We start from the raw sequence: 15,164 nt of genomic DNA, 5'->3' as shown, positions 1-15,164 counted from the left end.
CTTGAGGCAAGGAACCCATTTGCGTCCGTTTTGCCTCTCCAGCCCGGACACTGGACCGATTAGAAGGTTCGGAGGGGGCTGGATTGAGACAGCGACGCAGAGGTTCACCTCACCCTGGAAGGCGCAGCCACTAGCTCCACTGGTGCACCCGCACCCACACCCACAGCATTGTCCACTAAACCCCATTAGCCTCACATGCTATTGTTGCTTGGGAATTCCAAGAAGCCCAAACAATGGTGCAGTTTTGAAACCAGTGGTTAAATTAAGTGCAGCATTGAAAGGTTCAGTCTGCCATCTTGATTCAAAATGGCACCCCAGTGTATCCAACAGAGACAGAGACCTGTTACCTGTTCTCAGGCACCAACATGCAAAATTTGGTTATTGTATCTTAAGACATGTCCAAATGCATACATAGCAAGCAGACAAACAACTTTGTATCCCCAACCACAGGCCTTCAAAGTGGCTTACGGCTTTTAATAAACTATTATAATACGTTATAATAGCACAGCACAAGCAAAATAAAGCCAGGTCCTCCCCTGCCAGCAACCCTCCCCAAACTCAACAACCATAATGTTGCAGTAGAGAGCCAGAGCAAAGACAAGTTTACTATTTTTTCTGTTCATTTATAAAGCGCTCCAAATTTTCTAAGCACCTTATATATTTTAAAAGATAAGACCGCTCCCACTCACAGGCCCACAATCTAATGGGTACAATACAAAAGGAGAAAGGAATGAGAAGGGAAGAGGAAAGCAAGCTTTGGAGCAGCTTGGGATCGCTCGAGGCCAAAAGTCTGATGTGGTAAAATGCATGTAATGGTCTATTGGAAAGCCTGAAGTGCAAGGGCTAAATGAGCCTCTTGGTGGTGAAGGAGGGGCATTCCTCAACTTCCCTGTGGCACCCAAAGGCCCTGCTTCATGTCCCTGCCAGCCATCTTTCGAAAGGTCCTTCCCCCACTCAAGCATGGAGATTTGCATGTGTGAATCGGCCCCCTGTCGACTGTGGCTGCATGAACAAAAATGAAAGCAGAATGGTGTGCCGAAATCATCTTCTGTTTTCTCATGCACTCCCCTTATGTACACAGTTCCGCTCTTTTTAAAAAACCAACGAAGAGGAAATGAAATGTCAAAAAGAGAGGTTTCCAGAATTCGCTTCTGCTTCGCTTACCGAAGGAGACATAATTACACACACACACACACACACACACACACACACACACACCCCTGCAGTTTCAACAGGTGATTATGCTCAAGCCTCTCTTTTCAACTTTAAGGGCGAGAAAGTTTTCTCTTCCCTGGTAAAGCAAGGGTAGGCAACCTAAGACCCGGAGGCCAGATGCAGCCCAATCGCCTTCTAAATCTGGCCCGCGGATGGTCCGGGAATCAGCATGTTTTGACATAAGTAGAATGTGTCATTTTATTTAAAATGCATCTCTGGGTGATTTGTGGGGCATAGAAATTTGCTCATTATTTATTTATTTTTTTCAAAATATAGTCCGGCCCACCACATGGTCTGAGGGCCGGTGGGCCGGCCCACGGCTGAATAAGGTTGCTGACCCCTGCTGTAAAGTGAATGCTGAGACTCTTGAGCAGCCGGCTACATGACGTGCCCAATACCACATTTCATGCTCACAAGGAATAGCAGCCTGGAGCACAGGATCCTTCCTAAATAAAACACATATGGAAGAGATACCTAATGCAGTGTTTCTCAACCAGTGTGCCTCCAGATGTTTTGGGACTACAACTCCCATCATCCCTAGCTAGCAAGACCAGTGGTCAGGAATGATGGGAGTTGTAGTCCCAAAACATCTGGAGGCACACTGGTTGAGAAACACTGATCCTAAGGGACAGCAGAGCTGATGCCTGTTCCACAAGGAGTTTAAAGAGGACCATGTGAGTGTCTGCTTGTGCACCAGGTTGCAAGTGAGGGCATCGCAAAGTGGCAAAGTGGTTGCCACGGCAGGCAGGCATACGTTCTTTAGTTTCTCCCAAACTCCTGTTTGTTGGAAGGTGCAGAAACTTTTATTCTTAGTGTCTCACAGTTGTAGATTTCACAGAACCCCTTTAAAATCCTTGCTGGAGTTGAAGTTCATGATTGATTTCAAAACTACTCCAGTTAAATGGGGGAACGACGGGGGATGGGGACGTAATCACCTGAAATGAAAAATGTTGGGGTGACCTGGACCCCATCACGTTAATGGAAGCGGATGCAAAAAAAGGGGAAAGGGCCTATGGAAGGGGCCCGATGTAACTCAGTCAATTGACACACACCCCCAAATACCATTGCAAATAGTGTCATACGGTAGGACTAAGAACTCCTGTTAAAGTTCATATGAAGCAAATATAACCACCACCACCACCATCTTTTGGGATTATTAATATTACATTATACACACAGAATGTGCAGGAAAATGTTTGCAAAAACACAAACTGCTTCATTGGTCTTGAAGAGATATGACCACAATTATATATTGTATATAAAAAAAATGAAATTTAAGGGTATTGGGGGGTGCTAAGTTTTTTTCGAACCTTTTATGCGTTTGCTTGTTTTGAGAGGTTGTTGTAGGTAGAACAGACTCACATAGCTTAAGCATTTCATAGTTTTATTTTCTCATTCAGTGGCAGGAGAGTTAGGATAGGCAAAGGGCACAGGATTGGCATAGAGAGGAAATGGGTCAGGGTGGCACAGAGAGTGGGGGGGGATGCCTGCCCTATCCACTGCCATCTCAGTCTCCACCCGCAATGGCATCCTACCCAGCCCCACATACTGCCTTTGGGGAAATATGGACTCAACAGATAACCCCTCAGAGCTTATGGTTACCAGATTTTTTTTCAATGAATCCGGGGACCCTTTTTTAAAAATAATAATAATAAAAATTACATGCTTTATTATCCCTAATTACATCTGTACATCAGCTGTTTTGCTGTCTTGAGAAGTCTGGAGGAGGAAGGAAACCTGGGGGGTGGAGTTGGAAGCAGAGTTTGAGAATACGACTGTGGAATGATCACAGAATCAGAGATTTGGAAATGACCTCTGAGGGGCATCTAGGCCAACTCCCTGTAATGGAGGTACTTCAATTCAAGCAGCCTCAACTTGAAAGATCATAAGGCTTCCCTGCTCCAATTTGACTTCTGCAGTTCCTGGCCATCAAGGAAATGTTCTTCTCGTTCGTGCTCTCTCATCACGCTCAGCTGCTCGGGAGTCTCAGAGTCTCGGGAGTCTCGGGAGTCATGGGCACGCGGCACGCAATTGCCCAGCAGGGGCGCAAGGCATGCGGTTCCTGCCCCCTTCCTGCCCCCTTCCCCCTTCATTTTGAGAGTTTTACAGTGTGCGAAAGAAGAGCTTTGCACCTTACCCAGCAGAGAAACCACGCACCTTGTGTCCCTCCTGGGCAATGGCCGCCCACCCGCGATTTCTCAAAACAAAGGGGGAAGGGGGCAGGAGATTGTGGGAGGCTCGGGAGTCACAGGGCCGGTGGCGCGACGTTGCCCAGGAGAGGCGCAAGGTGTACGGTTTCTCTGCTGGGCAAGGTGCAAAGCCCTTTTTTCGCACTGTTCAATCCCCCCACCCACCTCTGCCTCTGCCTGCGCAAAAACTATCTTCCCACCCCTCTAGCTGCATCTTACTCCAGGAGAGCAGGGTGTCACGTTTCCCAGGGACATTTAATGAAATCCGGGGACATTCTGGGGACGGAATTTGTCCGGGGACAGTTTTGCAAATCCAGGGACTGTCCCTGGGAAACGGGGACGTCTGGTAACCCTATTGTAGCTTAGCAAGGTGAACGGGTAGGGTTGTCACCACTGCTAGTCCTACTCAGAGTAGTACCATTGAAGTGCTACAAATGACTAAGAAAGGGTCCATTAATTTCAGTGGGTCTGCTCTGAGGAGGACTTAGTTGGCTTGTGGACCCCTTGAAGTTAATGGAACTTAAGTTAGTCGTGTGCATTAATTTCAGTCAGTCGACTCTGATGAGGAGCAGCATTGGAGAGAACACTTTTCCTTTTGGAAAGGTGCAGCAGGGTGGGGTGGAGAAAAGCCGTACAACACAGATCTTACAAGACAGAGAGTGTCAAAGAGTACGTGGATTATGAGTAGTTCATGTTTGGGGGGGACACCAAAAAAAGGGTTTATAGTACAAGTATTTCTGATGGGGTCCTCAGCAACTTATTCAATGCCAAGTTAGCATCCTTCAGGAAGTTCACTGTTGCTCTTTGACACTCTCCTCCCTCCGCCCTGCCAAAACCGTGTGTGTGTGTGTGTGTGTGTGTGTGTGTGTGTGTGTGTGTGTGTGTGTCCTGAAGATAATTAAAGACTTGGAGTGGTTTGCACCTATAGGGTTTTCCCCTTTTATTGGATTCCTCTGCAATTAACTTCTGCATGTAGTTTCGGTGGAACTGGGAAGGATCTAGGAATGACTTTTCACAGAACTCTTGATCCTTGGGCTGTGGGTGTATGTTTGACCCTTTATTCCTTTTCTTTTTAGCAGTCCAGCAGATAAACCCCCATCTTATATTGTCTGTTCCCTTCCTTCCTTCTGTCTAGGAAAGGAAGTGTGGTTTATTAAAAAAACAAAAACGGAGAGAAATATTCTCTAAAATGCATGGTATCCCCATTTTGGATTAATTTATCCCTCCCCGCAATTGTGGTCTGAATAGCCTCCATGAGAACAGGAGCCGAAGTGGTAGTTTAAGAGCAGAGGCTTTGTGGATTTTGTACTTATAAAATAAATAGTATTTTAACAAAATAAATAAGTAAGCCTAGGTACTCTATAAATTCCAGGCCTATTCAGTGACGCAGATAAAAGGGCGTTTGCATAGTTTGCATAATTTCGGCTGCTTCTCCTACTCATAAGGAAATGAAGGCTCAAAACATGGGAAACCTTATTTACCCTACCCCCACCTGAGATTTATGTGGTACTGCAACATTCCTTCCTCATAAGGGCTAGAAACTTATCTTTTCATGGTAGCTAAGAGCCTTAGGATGTAGAATTGTGAGCCCAGAAAGGAGTTATTTGGTTTATATAGCACCATCACTATACAAAGCTCTTTATAGAGATACTAAAAAATCTAAATACTGTATGTCCACAATAGTGGTGTTTTTATTTTTATAAACTTGTTATAATTTCAACTATATCAAAAATCTGGAATGTATTGCTGGCCCCCTTACTGTCTCTGCTTCAATATTTCATAACCTGTTTTCTTTGATGATTTTATTCTACGGTTGGTTTTGCATTTTAATAAAAACCGTTTTTAAAATACGGAGAGAGAGAGAAAGAGAGCACACTCTGCCCAGGAATCTAACAATTTAAATTAACCCTAAAACTCTGGAGAGCCACTACTAGTCAATGAAGACAACAATTAGCTGGATGAACCAAAGGCAGCTTTCCATGTTCCTGTGTCATAGAATTGTAGAGTTGGAAGGGACCACAAGGGTCATCTAGTCCAACCCCTGCCAATGCAGGAATACTTTTGCACAATGTGGGGCTCGAACCCACAACCCTGAGATTAAGAGGCTGTTGCTCTACCGGACCTCAGTGGCAGAGCAGGTGCTTAGCATGCAGAAGGCTCCAGGTTCAATCCCTGACTGCCTCTCCAGGTACAGCTGGGAAAATACTCCCTGCCTGAAGCCCCAGAGAGCTGCTGCCAGTCGGTGTAGGCAGTGCTGAGCTAGCTGGAAAAGGGGTCTGGTGCAGGATAAGGCTCCTAACTGAAGTTGCCATTTGTAAACGCTCTCCTCCTCAGTCTTCGAGCCGAGCAGCTGAGCTCTGGTGACACACCGCAAACAAGGCAACAACTGTTGGGTGTGTATGCTCTCTGGGGAGCAGTTTCCTTTCATGCCGAGTGGTAGCTAAGGCAGCTGTCCGATTCAATAAGGAGTGTCAGCACAGAAGCACCTCCTTCCCCCCCCTCAGCTCAGATGGGTTTCCCTTCTGTCTCCTCTCTCCACCCCTCCCCAATGCATGCACTCTCACTAGATGTTTGTTTTTTGGGGGGGGAGGGGAGGGGGGGGAGACAGGGTTCTAAGACAGGAAGAATAGCAGCCACAAGTCACAAGCAGAGTTAACCATTTAGAAGCAGCACGTCTTAGACCCGCGTGTTTGCAAGTGTGCAACGCAGCTAAGGATTTTTGACGTCTTGAAAAAAAACGCAGAAGGCATTTTCCTTCTCTTGCCATCTTTTTGCATGTAAGGCGCAGGAGAGGATTTATGTTGAATGGAGCAAACTAGTGACACACACACAAGAAAGCAACTATGGCCTCTGGGGTTTCTGCTGATTGAACTTTGAGTTGCACCCCATTCTAGTCGTACTCAGGGTGCACTCATTGAAGTTGATGCATCCCTCATGTTTTTGAAAAATGACTCCCTTAGGTTCATTAAGTTCAGTGGGTCTGCTCTGAGTAGGACTTAGATGGAGTTTGTTGAGGGCAGAAAATGCCAATACACACACAAACGTACGTGTGTGTGTGTGTGTGTGAGAGAGAGAGAGATATATTTGTTGTTTTTTTCATGCCTGTTTCTCGGAGAGGCATTTCTAGAGCCTTGAAGCAAGCCTGTGACCCAGGTTGGTTGTGGCGTACCTGGGCCTCTCTTAGGTGAGCTGGGGATTTGAACCCTGTGTCCAGCCACTTGCCCAGCTTTTGCCAACCTTGTGCCCTCCAGGCACCTTTCACTTCAACTCACATCAGCCCTAGATGGATAAATGTGCAAAGTGTAAATGCAGAAATAATGCCTGCTCCTCAAAAACCGATTCAGGTGTCATTGTTCAGTGGACATAGGAAGCTGCCTTATGCTAATTCTGACCATTGGTCCATCTAGTTCAGTATTGCCTTCACTGACTGGCAGCAGCTCTCTAGGATTTCAGGCAGGAATGCCGTTGCGGATTGAACCTGGCACCACCTTCCTGCAAAGCAGCCCACCAGAGATAACACAGATTGCCCATTTGTTAAGGTTGTCAGAGGAGGGCCATTTTCTGTGTTCCATCTTTTAAGAGATGTACCAGTATACCAAATAGGTCCTGAGCCCTGACTCTGGAAAATCCTGTCATGGGAGGCATATCTGGCCTTGTAAGCCAAGAGGAAATATTGGCTACTGCTCCTACTTTGTTTGGAGCAGAGGACAGGTTCAGGTCAACACTGACCATAGGCCTGTTTTACAACAGATGAGGCCAATGTCTTGTTTTCTGTGCCTGGCTTTCTTTGCCCAAGTACTTTAGATTATGGTGGTAATACATATATATGCAGCATTAAGGTCCATCTGAAAGCAGCAATGACACAAAGTAACCTTAGGGGGCTGCCAGAATAAAAATATTTTTATCAACCAGTGAAAAACAACCAGAAAGTGGTTGTTATTTTTAGTTGGTTGAGTGGTTTTGTTCCTCTTGCTGAGTGTGATGTTTATACGATAGTGTAGATTTTAGAATTTATTTGTACGTTCCTTTACATTACTTTTTTTGGATGATGAACGGTTTATACCAGGCACCCCCAAACTGCGGCCCTCCAGATATTTTAGCCTACAACTCCCATGATCCCTAGCTAACAGGACCAGTGGTCAGAGATGATGGGAATTGTAGTCCAAAACATCTGGAGGGCCGAGGTTTGGGGATGCGTGGTTTATACATAAGCTTAAAAATAATCATAATAATTAACTAACCTAGAGCTGGTCCTGCTATTAACCATGATAGATAAGAATAACACCTCTGTGCTGTCAAGCAGTCTATTGCCAGTGACTTGAGCTCAAGGAGCAGTGGGATGTCTTTCCTCTTCCGTTCATGAGCACCCAGCTTCTGGCAAGCAGATATACTGCCTCTGAACAAAGATTTGTTCTTCACTATGTACAGTGCTTAATACTACCAGCGCCTGGATAGCCAGTGTTGGAAAGGAGACTCTAATTCAAGTGGTTCCTATATTCTTAGTGCCCCGACTTTTCATTTTGTTGTTGTTCATGTGCACCCCATGATCTTGCACACTTGGCTTTTTACTCCATTCACTTAGATGGCAACTTGATGGAATGGGAACGTATCTTTAAACTTTTTTTTCAAAGGCAAGGAACAGCGCTCTCTCTCTCTCTGTCTCTCTCTCTGTGTCTCTCTCTGTCTCTCTCTCTGTCTCTCTCAAATAAATAAAATAAAAATTAAATAACCCACATGAACTAAGTCCGTCATTTACAGCAGGGGGGCGGGGAGCCCCAAAGCTGGAGGTCTGAGGCAGTCAGAAAGCAGGAGGGAGAAGCGGAGGGGGGGGAAACCCCTCTGGTTTCCAAGGACTGATTAGATGGCATGCCAAGTGTATTAAATTTTGCAGACATTTTAACAGCAATATGCTAGATAGTTGGGTGTCCCCTGAGGCTGCTGGATTTTTTTATATCCTTCACAGAAGGTCAAAGCCCTCTTCTCTTTACCCCCCCCCCTTCCTCCCTTCTCTCTCTCTCTCTCTCTCTCCATCCTTCCCTCTCTCTTCCCATTCACTGAGTGCAGGAAATAATCAATGAGCTACAGTGATGTTCACCAGTGGAATTTGCAAATATATTGACGGCTTCCCTCATGGGCCAAACTTGGGGGGGTTGCTCTGGGTATTCCCCCCCTTTCTTACAGGTCTTCTTCACCCCAGAAGAGTTCTCTCTCTCTCTCTCTCTCTCTCTCTCTCACACACACACACACACACACACACACACACACACACAATTTTAAAAGCGAGGGGAAAGGGCCGAAAAGTATCCCATCTGGCATCTGAATAATTAAAATGGCTCAACTCTGTTCCTGTTGCTGCTTCCTCTCAGTTATTCAGCTTACCCCATCCTTTCCAACAATCCTCACGGGGTGGGGGTGGGGGGTAGGATTTGAAGGAAAGGAGGTACCAATTCTTTGGGGCTACATTTGACAGAGAGGGCTGAGACCAGCTTCAGACTTCGCAGGGTGTGTGCCTGGCCAGTCATGCAAGTGAACCTGGCTTTCCAACCACCTGTCTGATATATGACAGGCAACATGAGGAGGTTGATTTGGCCAGGGAAACAGAACAATGGCCCTCCAGCTTGATGAAAAAAACCTGTGAAACCAGAAATTATAAAAGCTCAGTATAAAAGAAGCTGCCTCAGTTGGTAAAACGTGAGACTCTTAATCCCAGGGTCATGGGTTCAAGCCCCATGTTGGGCGAAAGATTCCTGCTTTGCAGTGGGTTGGACTAGATGGCCCCCGTGACCCCTTCCAACTCTATGATCCTATGATACTAAGTGTCTATTTTGACACAATTGCACTTGTCTGGGAGCTGCAGCCAACAGTGCACTGAACAGTAACTCAGACTAGGTGAAACTAACTCAAACTAGGGAAACATACCGTTGAAGGCCTTGTGCTTCTGAATACTATTTGCTGGAAATACCTTGTGCTTCTGAATACTAGTTGCTGGAAACCACAAGAAGCAATAGTTGCTGTTGTGTTAAGGTCCTCCTTGCAGACTTCCCAGAAGTATCTGAATTACCCCTGAGAACAGGATGCTGGTCCTTGGCCTGATCCAGCAGGCTCTTCTTATGTTCTTACGCTAATTAAGAACTAAGATGCTTGGCCCAGTCATTTGTTTTCCATATCAGAATTGTGCCCAAGGTGCTTTGATACAAAAATCCACTCGTTTCCCCCCATCCAAGCAATGCAGGAATATTTGAGAAGGCTTAGGCTACTTCTTCTTGTTGTTGTTGTTTGTTAAACTATTGGGAGTCAGAAACCTTGGCAAATCTGTTGTTCGTCACCGAGAGATCTACCAGGAGATCCTCATCTACCTTCTAGGCAGAACACAAAATCAACAGTCTGTGTCCGAACCATCTCGTAGACTATATTAGATTTGTTTAATAAATTGTGGTAAATAATGGATAGACAAGATGGGAACAGGGTTAGGGGCTAGAGAAGTAGGAAGAGTTGGGTCCAGATCAAGATACCTTGATATGGTTCCCCAAAAGGTTTGTGGAAGAAGTAGTTTTTGTGAGGAGAGTGGCTTGCTGGGCCAGAGAAGGGCAAGTTATAGGGAGTGGTGAACATTTCAGCATCGGAGCACGGGGCAGGGACAGCAAATACATTCTTGTTTTCTGGTCAATCTGCCTTTTTATCTGATCTGCCAATCTAGTTTTAAGTATTATTGGCAAACTGCTGAAACCTTAGTAGAGGAGAGATTGAAGGACTGTGTGAATACCCACAACTTAATCAGCATAAACTAAGAAAGAAAGAAAGAAAGAAAGAAAGAAAGAAAGAAAGAAAGAAAGAAAGAAAGAAAGAAAGAAAGAAAGGCTGTCTTGAATGTTTTATAGTTTCAGTAACACACCAGACACAAAGTAGCCTAAAAAGAAAGAAGTGTGCTTTTCATTCTCAGCGCCACCCATTAATCTGCTAAATCTTCATTTGATTGATCTCCTGAGCTAAAGCTTGCAGCTCTAGGGTGGAGAAACCACAGAAATAGGAACAACATGGACTTGGCAGAAGTGTTATGGAGTAGGAGAGCAAGGGAGAAGCAGATGGCCGGTATGAGATAGTTAGAATGGGTAGGATAAACTAGCAAGCTTTGGCATTGCACAGAGCTCTTCTTCAGGGCAAGTTCAGTAAAGCCAGTTTTATTGAGGCCAAATATTTTCAGAGCTCTGGTCTTGTAACGAGGCTTGCAAAAGGCTTTTGCCGCACTTGAAAGTTGCACCTCTTTTTCAGCATGTTCTGCCTTGGACCCCTTCCCTCCTCCACCCACCCACCCCCCATGCCCTGCCTGCAGAAGGAAACTGCAAACTGCAGATCCGGGAGCTCATCCAGCATGTTCAAAAGTAGCACTAAATGATAAGCACACCTCTGCCCCCTCTGCAAATCATTCCCGGCTCCCTCTCAGCTCTCTTGTCTTCTTTTTCTCTCCACACACACCACCCCCTGGACCAGCTCTTTGTTGCGATCTCAGCTCCCGCCTCCTCCAATGTGCTGCTTTTTCATTTTCAAAACGCTTGAGCCAGCTGAAGTTGCTGAACCAACGCCGCACGGAGCGTCCGGCGCGGAGCCCCGGCTGTCTCTTTAAAACCATTTAGAGGGAAAACAAAGAACTTTAGTGCATTAATTCTGGATGAAGATGGGTCTCCAGATGACAGGCTGATCCATATTCTCCCCCGTAAGACACCTTCCATTCCCCTCCTCCTGCTCTCCCTTCCCTCCATCCGTCTGTCATCTTCCCTGCTTTTCCTCAGAATTGAAAAGTTGCTGCTCTGAAGGTTTTCAGTCTTTAAGTGCACAGCAGTGGAATTTCTTCTCTCTCTTTCTCTCTTCCTTCTCTTGCTCCCACAGTTTGCAGGAGATATTTGCTGCTGAAAGGAAATTGGTGGCAAACATAGAACTGTCCAGTAACATCTTTATTAGGACCACCTGAAAAATCACGGAGCTTTCTGCTTTCACATAACTCTTCCCAAGGCTTGATTATATTTTTTAAAAGAATGTTGTGGAGGAGAGAAAGATGTTGTCGTAGAGGCATGGTAGAAACCCACTTTGCAATTCTTAATATGCAACATCTTGCAGATGGTACTTCTGCCGGTACCTTTTTCTCCATAGTCTAATGTTTAATAACATTGAGCCCAATGAAGAGTTCTGTGAAACCATCAAGCTTGTACACTGCTCTGTGACTGACAATAAGAGCTGTTTGACAGTGGAACAGACTTCAATGAAGGGTGGTAGACTCTCCTTCCTTGGAGGTTTTTAAGCAAAGGATAGATGACCATCTGTCATGGATGCTTTAGTTGAGATTCCTGCATTTCAGGGGGTTGGACTAGATGACCCTTTGGATCCCTTCCAACTCTGCAGTTCTATGATTCTATGATGCTTTCTTTTAAACACTACATTTATAAAGCTTTCCAGCTTCCACTCACCCTCCAGTGGACCTAGCATGCCATGCCTGTGAGCCGAAAGGTGATGTCAGACAGATCATGGCTGTGTGCTGGGTAGAGATGGGAGGGGAATTTGATTCCGTTTTCTCATTTGAAAGTGGGCTTAGCCAAAGCCTCACTTTCCAAAACAAAATGCCCAGCCATTCTTTGAAATTTGCACTTCTGCAAATTTGCAATGTGGTTCTCCAGGCAAGTGATGTGTGCAAATTGCATATATTTAGATAAAGTGTGTGTACAAATGCGTGTATTAGCAAAAATACAAAAGTGCATTAAATTGGGGTAAATTGCTTTGCAAAAATGTGTATATTAGACAAAACTGCACAGAAATATGTGTATATCAAGAGAAAGTTGCACTACAGTGCTGCTGAATTTGCATGGAAAAAGAACACAAACTGTTGTGGAAATTTGGGTGGCTGAACTTAAGGGTGGGAAAATGAGAAACTGGGTGAAACTGAAGTTTCCATATTTGCTCATCCCTCATGCCTGGTGGGGGTTAGAGAATAAAGCAAAGGAAATGCATGTTGGGCCTAAATGTTGTGGGTCAGTTGTGGAACAACTCTTGGGCAGTGTCATTTCATTGGGGTGGGTACCCTGCACATATACTTCCTAAATCTGGGACTGGGAATCTTCTTTTTCCATGTCAAGAGCCTCGTTCCCTCAGGAATACCTTATCAGGGACCAGAGCCAAAAGTGGGGAGAGGAACGCTTTCTCTCTGTGTGTGTCACCTCCTTTCTCCCTCCCAAACTATTGCTAGCCTTAACCTCTACAGTCTGGGACCCAGGTGGCACTGTGGGTTAAACCACTGAGCCTAGGGCTTGCTGACCAGAAGGTCGGCGGTTCGAATCCCTGTGACGGGGTGAGCTCCCGTTGCTTGGTCCCAGCTCCTGCCAACCTAGCAGTTCGAAAGCACGTCAAAAATGCAAGTAGATAAATAGGAACCGCTACAGCGGGAAGGTAAACGGCGTTTCCATGTGCTGCTCTGGTTTGCCAGAAGCGGCTTTGTCATGCTTGCCACATGACCTGGAAGCTATACGCCGGCTCCCTCGGCCAATAATGCGAGATGAGCACGCAACCCCAGAGTCGGTCACGACTGGACCTAATGGTCAGGGGTCCCTTTACCTTTACCTAGCCTCTACAGTATAAATTGGTCTCATCTCCTTTTAAGCCCCTGCAAGCTGATGGCCATCACCGCCTCTTGTGGGATAGAATAGGTATGGTAATCCGCTCCTTGAATATATCAGGCTGAGGTGCTTCCTGCCAATGAGACTTGCTCATGAGTAGATGCTCCAGCCTGCACTTACAAAGATATGAGCCTCATTCTCTTGTCTTGAGCAGCAAACTTGCTGGGGTCAGCGCTTCTTGTGGCAACTTGGTACCCTCCAGATGTTGTTGGACTCCATCTCTCATCAGCCTCAGCCTGCACCACCAGCCACAGCTTCTCCACACCTGGCTTAGGTTAGAGACCTCTGTGTGAATGCAGTGTATCCAGCATGCAAACCTGAGTCACTTCCAGCCTGGAGGATGTTCTCTCAAGTTCAGTTTTGTCACAGAACTTTGAGTTCCATAAAAGGGAAACAAGAAGGCATAGAGGAATCTTTCAAAACAAATTCAAATCAGGTTTGGGATTAGAAGAGTGTGGGGGGAGGTCTTATGTAAAGACTCCCACACATGTTGCAAAAGCAGGATGTAAAACTTCTGGCAACCTCTGGCTTGGTACAAATAGGGAGGTACTTCTACCCAATAAAACATGTTTGGCGGGGAAATCTCTCCACCTGAAGAAGATGAGTTTGGATGACTGTGTGTGGCTGTGTGGTGTGTTTTCTCAGTTTCCAACCATAAAATTGTGGGGCTTGGCGCTGGCAAAATTTCTTGCTTCGTAATAATATATCAGTATCTTCTCTGTACTGTTTTATGTTCAGTGTTCTGCCCAGTCGTGTTGGTGCAGCTCATTTTCTACACTTTCATCTTGGGGGGGGGGGAAATAGCTGGAAATACTCTGAGCTGCTGAAAAGGAACATGTGTTTAATTTGTTCTGCCACTACTAGTCAAGGGTAGAAAGGGTCCTAGCTTTGTGGGAGAGCATTTGTTTTGCATGCAAGAGGTTCCAGTCTCAATCTCCAGAAACTCCAGGAAAGGCTAGGAAAGACTCCTCATCCAAAACCCTAAAGAGCTGCTGCTAATCTGTGTCAGCAATACTGAGCTAGGTGGGCCCATAGTTTGACTCCATGTAAGGAAATTTGGTCTTTGGGAGTATCCATAGCTCAGGGCCAAGGTGCCCAAGGCAGACTTCCATCAGCAATTTGTTGCCTGAGTTGAGGGCGCTCAGCAGCTTTGTGAGCCTTTATATCTCACCTGATGGGCCCTCCTGGCACCACCTGACTTCACAGGCTAGCTAGGGGGATCATGGGCTGGTAGGTCAAGCTTTGGGCTGGGGTGGCCTGTAGTTCCATCCTCCAACTAGCAGCCCTGGTGACATATGGAGACCTGAGACACCTGTCACATAATGGGCTCACAATAACCCTGTGAGTTTATGCAGAGCAGTGGCCCCATTTTATTTTGACTTTTGAATTGTAAAAAAACAAACAAACCCCCTGTTTCATCACTTTCCAAGATGAGTTCATTTGCCAGGAAGTTGAGTGCCCACTGAGCTTGCCACCCAACATTGCCCTTAGCCTGATTGTAAGGAAAAACAGAGCACCAAGAATTTTATTAGCACAAGTTTCGAAAAGAGAGAAAACGCCAACAAAGGAAGAATGGCAAGCTAAACTTACGGACTACGTGGAACTGGCTAAGCTGACAGAGAGGATACATGAGAGAGACAACATCGATTTCAAAAAAGGAGTGGGAACCATTTATAAACTATATAAAAAGACAGTATAAAGATTTGGACCCATTGGCAGGTTTTGACTAAACTTTCACAACTATGTAAGAGGTAAAACCAGCAGGGTATAGAATTTGTTTAAGAAATCAATACGGAAACATGGGGGGAGCCTAAGAGGGGGGAGGGAAGAAATATGGATATATTGTTCAATTAAGATTTGTGGAAAATTTGTTGTTATATTTTGAAAATTCAATAAAAATTATTATTATTTTTAAAAAAAGGAAATTAAGGGAAAACGGCATTAATGTTGCATTAATTAAAGCAGAGTAGTTTTGAAAAATAAGAGGGCAAATGCTCTTCCCTTTCAGAGAGAACAGCCCAGTTGAATGCCCAGGAAGGAATGGCAGCACTAACAACAACCCTGTGAGGTAGGTTAGGTTGAGATCTAGTGATCTGTTTAA

The 15,164-nt window shown here is 45.4% G+C and overlaps 1 protein-coding gene across 9 annotated transcripts in view; it reads left to right on the top strand.

Moving 5' to 3' along the window:
• The window catches only part of CASZ1 (castor zinc finger 1), a 298,840-nt gene that overhangs the window by 74,716 nt on the left and 208,960 nt on the right, over window positions 1-15,164 (top strand). Inside the window, exon 3 of one of the 9 annotated variants that reach the window (XM_060276234.1) lies at window positions 15,072-15,131. The exons of the other annotated variants lie outside the window; for them this stretch is intronic. The gene's annotated coding sequence lies outside the window, so the exon portion shown is untranslated. The remainder of the gene's footprint in view (window positions 1-15,071; window positions 15,132-15,164) is intronic. 9 annotated transcript variants of the gene reach the window in all.

This window comes from Zootoca vivipara, chromosome 6, assembly GCF_963506605.1.
Source record: "Zootoca vivipara chromosome 6, rZooViv1.1, whole genome shotgun sequence".
Classification (NCBI taxonomy): Eukaryota; Metazoa; Chordata; class Lepidosauria; order Squamata; family Lacertidae; genus Zootoca; species Zootoca vivipara.
This window is presented reverse-complemented; position numbering and strand designations above follow the sequence as displayed.